The sequence below is a fragment of the Monopterus albus genome, unplaced genomic scaffold (assembly GCF_001952655.1).
Source record: "Monopterus albus unplaced genomic scaffold, M_albus_1.0 scaffold321.1, whole genome shotgun sequence".
NCBI classification, from domain to species: Eukaryota; Metazoa; Chordata; class Actinopteri; order Synbranchiformes; family Synbranchidae; genus Monopterus; species Monopterus albus.
Genome location: NW_018128201.1, coordinates 322,761 through 327,362, shown reverse-complemented (window position 1 = coordinate 327,362; position 4,602 = coordinate 322,761). Strand labels below are relative to the sequence as shown.

The 4,602-nt window shown below is 38.1% G+C and overlaps 1 protein-coding gene across 1 annotated transcript in view; it reads right to left on the bottom strand.

The window, feature by feature from the left end:
• The window catches only part of sdcbp2 (syndecan binding protein (syntenin) 2), a 19,169-nt gene extending 15,556 nt beyond the window's left edge, over positions 1-3,613 (bottom strand). Inside the window, exon 1 of the mRNA XM_020624158.1 lies at positions 3,462-3,613. The gene's annotated coding sequence lies outside the window, so the exon portion shown is untranslated. The remainder of the gene's footprint in view (positions 1-3,461) is intronic.
• Positions 3,614-4,602: the final 989 nt, after the last annotated feature.

Genomic DNA, 4,602 nt, shown 5'->3' with positions numbered 1-4,602 from the left:
TATTATTATTTTATAAACAAAACAATTGGAAATAAACAGCACCTAAGATAAGGCCATCCAATGCCCGGGTAATCTAACTTCCATAGAAACACAGTTCAGTGTTGACAGTAAAGCTCCAGAAATAGAAGAGCACAAAATGACACATAAGGGTGCACAAACAGATGTTATATGTAAAGTACAAATATGGACACTTATTGTGATTTGTGTCAAGACTTTGTGAATTCACATCACCCCGGCACCACATCTTCTTATCGGATCTTGTTCTCATGCTGGGTGAACTTTAAGGTGCTAATGCGTGTGTTGACTTTGAACTTGGCTGTACATGACAAACAAGTTGGTCATAAGACCAGATGAGAGGAGGACAGAAGGCAACGGAGGCGGAACAAGCACAAGAAATAAGGAACATTTAATATCTTTCTTTTTTATTCATCGACACTCAAGCTCAGCTACATTGCGCACCTGCACATCCGTGCTGTTATTGTGGACGAGCTTTCTGTTGACATTCCATTGAAAAACGCTGGGACCTGAACATATCGGGTGACTGTGAAGTACAAACTGCCACAAAATATAATACAAGAGTTTTTCCCCTGAGTGGAGTTTATGAGAGCACAATAGCAAATTAATGATGGCTCTCAAAACACATCTCATTGCAAACCAAGATGGTTATGTGTGACAAAATCTGAACACACTTGTAGTCCAGCTTTAACTAAAACTAGGCTATGAGAAGCTAATGACATAAGCACATAACATAGCAGCCTGATGTGAGAAGAGGAAATGATACATACCAGTCAGCTGAATGGGATTATACACAGAGTACAATCAAATATGCGCAGATGCAGTAACAGGTAATAAACAAGTATGTTTGAGTCTGTCTGTGTAAATACAATTCATTCTCAGTGCCCTGGTGTCTGTAGTGACTTGGAACAAGAAGCGGTGTTAACATTAAAAGTGCTAGTGGTCTAAGGCACCAACAATGTAAAATATCAATGCACCAATCGACATTTCTCTCTCTCTCCTGCTGTTAATATTTTTATAGATTCACCTACTAACATTGTTTGAGGGTTAGATCGATAAAATTTCAGAACTGTGTAAAAAAAAAAAAAAAATGAAAAGAATCCAAGATGATTTCTTTAAATGCTTTGTTTAATCTGACCAACAGTGCAGCCCCAATATATTCTCTTTGTTATCAAAAGAGACTAGGAAGACTAGATAAAATGTACATTCGAGAAACTGGGACCTGTAAATCTTTGCAATTTTGCTTGGAAAAAAAAAAAAAAAACTTCAACAACTAAAGAGCAACTCTGTGTCACCTCAGGGTATATTCTAATACTGAGTAACGATTTAATACCAAAGCCATCTTTTTCCTTTCTTTGACAAGTTTATTTTACTCAGTATATGACCTGGATGTTCTCTGGGGTTCTTCTTTTTTGAACAACAGTTCCTGTCCTCCTTGTTAACCCCTTCTCTCTTTTCTTTAAATGACTCAGTGCAAAAAAATCCAATGTTTTATACTCTATATTTGTGCAAATGCCAAATACAGTGGAACTTAAACTTGAAAACTCTGTATGACTGCATGGAACTTGTTTTAATATAAGGTTTCATGAGGGCAAACTGAGTTGGAAATGAATAAACTGATAAAGGAACACTGTATCTAATAATGAGCGTGAAAAAAAAAACCTAATTTCGATTGGTCATGCCTTGGCCAGCACATAACCACACTTGAAAAGGGCAGTATTGACTTTAATCCAGTGTATCAGATCAATGATCCCAAAATGAAAGGCAAAAATGATCTCCTAAAGCAAACTGCCTGCACTTTAGTTTTTTCCAGTCCTTCTTTTGCCTTTCTTTTCCTTTGCTTTTGTATGAAAAAATATGACAACTACAGAAACTGACTACTCAGCCGTTTTCTCCAACTGTGCATTACAATCATGCAGCATGTGAACACTTCTCTTACTCAACAAGGAACAGGAAAACAAAGAGGATTAAAAAACAAACAGAGAACCGACCTCCAACAATACTATTCAAAAACAAAATCCTTACATGCAAAACACAGCAATAAACAAGTACAAAAAGCACTATTGATTATGCTTCTATGCAATTTCTACAAAAAGATAATAATTAGTCAAAATAACTCATTACAGAATTAAACATAACCACAAATATGAGTCCACATTGGTATGTCAAGTACACACAGTTGCAGGATATGTGGTCAAACACTGATTGTGACACAAGCAGGCTAAAAAAATACATCACCACCCTAAAAGAAGTGAATCATTCTGATCACAATCACACTCCTGTGACATCTCGCTCTCCAAGCTACTCCAGCCACTACTCTATTCTGCTAACCCCAGCGCTCACAGACAAGGGCATCATTGTGTAAGTGGACACCGGGAGGCATTTTAATACCTTCTAGTGTTTACTTTTCAGCTGTGTTTTTGCCCTCTTAATATTCCTCCCTCATTCGGACTAGCAGGCCATAGGTTTGACTAAACCAGGGGAAAAAATGAGTGTTTGGCCAGCCCTCTCAATGACATAACCTATTCGTCGAGTACAACTGAAGTTAAAACAAAGGGTGATGTTCTTTGAAATGTTGAGAAAATTCCTACACTATAACAGAAACAATGATAAAAAGCTTGGCAAGTATCCCATATGTGCATTCTCTTACTGACAGCAGTTCAGCTGTAGTGCTCGCTGCTCCTCAGCCTGTGGAAAGCAAAATAAAAGCTTTGGTGGAAAATGGAAGGGAATGAGAGGGCTAACTTCAGTAAGGCTGAACGAACTGGCTCGATACAAGAATGTGGTCTGTTTTGTTTTGGCAGCTTACTGCAGTCTACTAACATGGCTGGGAAAGACGGGGAGGGGGGTAGATAATAATAATGGTTTTAAAAAAGGAACCAAGGTCTGTACTGCTTTGACCTGACCCACAGCTTTTCTGTTGTACTCAATAAACACGTTATAGCCTGCAATATGAGCTCACACAATATAGACACTCTTATGCAATAACCAACCTTGATCATTATAGGTTAGTTAGGTGATTCCTTGACATCCTAATATTTAAACAAACTTTTAAGGTTATGTATACATTTATATTTACTGGGGCACTGTTATTATGTCTCTATAATATAACAGGTTACGGTATGAAATGTTACAAAAACGTTTGCTAACGTAACCTCACTGCACAGGCATTAATGTAACCAGCGACTGACAGCTCGTTTAAAAAGCCAAACCTTGTACAGTTTAGCAAATAATCAATGCTAGTTAAAATCGTGACAACTTGAAGGAAATAGGAAAGCAGACAAAACTAGCTGAGCTCCTAACCAGACCGTCTTTGTTCCAACACAAACAGCAAGGAAGCAAACAGCTAGCCGTAACGTTAGCATGTTAGGTAAACGAAACCTGAATGTAACGGGTACCACTAGGGATGGTAAAACGGAACAACAGTCTGGTAGCGACTATCTTACCTTTAAAGTCTTGGTTATATTATCAGATTAAACACCCGGGAATCTCAGAAATACGACACACTCCTTTACTTCAGTCTTTCGCTCTTCGTCGCCGAGACTCTACTGGAGGGGAAATTCTGGAAAGTGATGTCACTGCTAGTTTCCTGGTTCTCCAAGCCACGTCAATCATTGATGACGTTGTAGGCCACGCCCCGTATCGATCACATGCAATTCAGTTTAGTTCAATTCAGTTTTATTTGTATAGCACCATATCACGACAAAAATCAAATTAGGGCACTTTACATAACACTAAATAGTAAAAAAGTAATAGTAAAATACAGTGGGAGGAAAAACTATAATGGCAGAATGATGACTTTGAATGATGACAGCTGACTTTGGCACTGAAAAATAAAGGTTTGCATTGAAAACAAAAACATAACTAAAAAAGCAAACATGGGCAATTAAGCATTGTATTGCTAAAAAACAGACTGGCAATAAGAAAGCATTGATGCTGGAAGAATGGCAGTCTTCTGCTATATGCTAACATAAGTCTTTTTCAATGCCAAATGTTTTCAGTGTTTTTTTTTTCTTCAGTGACAATCTCGTGAAGTTTTGTCCATGTCAGTGTTTCTCATTGATAAAGCTTTTTCTTTCATTTTCACTTCTTTGTCACTGTTTTGGCATGGAAGGGAGGTGGTTTGAGTGGTGGGGCTAAGGAGAGTGTGATTTTCATACTCATCAAGATCCATGAGGAGAGTTCAAAGGTCAAGGTCAAAGTATTTATTTGTCATATGCAAAGTTAGGACACGTGTTTCCCTGTACAATGAAATTCTTACTTTGCCGTCCACATGAATGCCACACAATACAAGTGAAATATAAAGCAGATAAGCAATAACACAAATCTAAATAGGCAGTTACACAAATCTAAGGCACTTTAGAGTAGCAAGTGAAAGAAGCACAATAAAGATACAACAAGAGCACAATATGATGTAGAGCCGCTGACCACACGGAGGCTTCTGTCTGCTGAGCACAGACGCGTAGTTACTGCAGCGGCTTCCCTAAATTCAGCTGGAGCTCTCAAACTGCTGTGCGTTTGTCTTTGCTGGTGTCTTTACTCACAGAACTGAGCTGCATTAAAGCTCACTTTTAACTAACATTATGC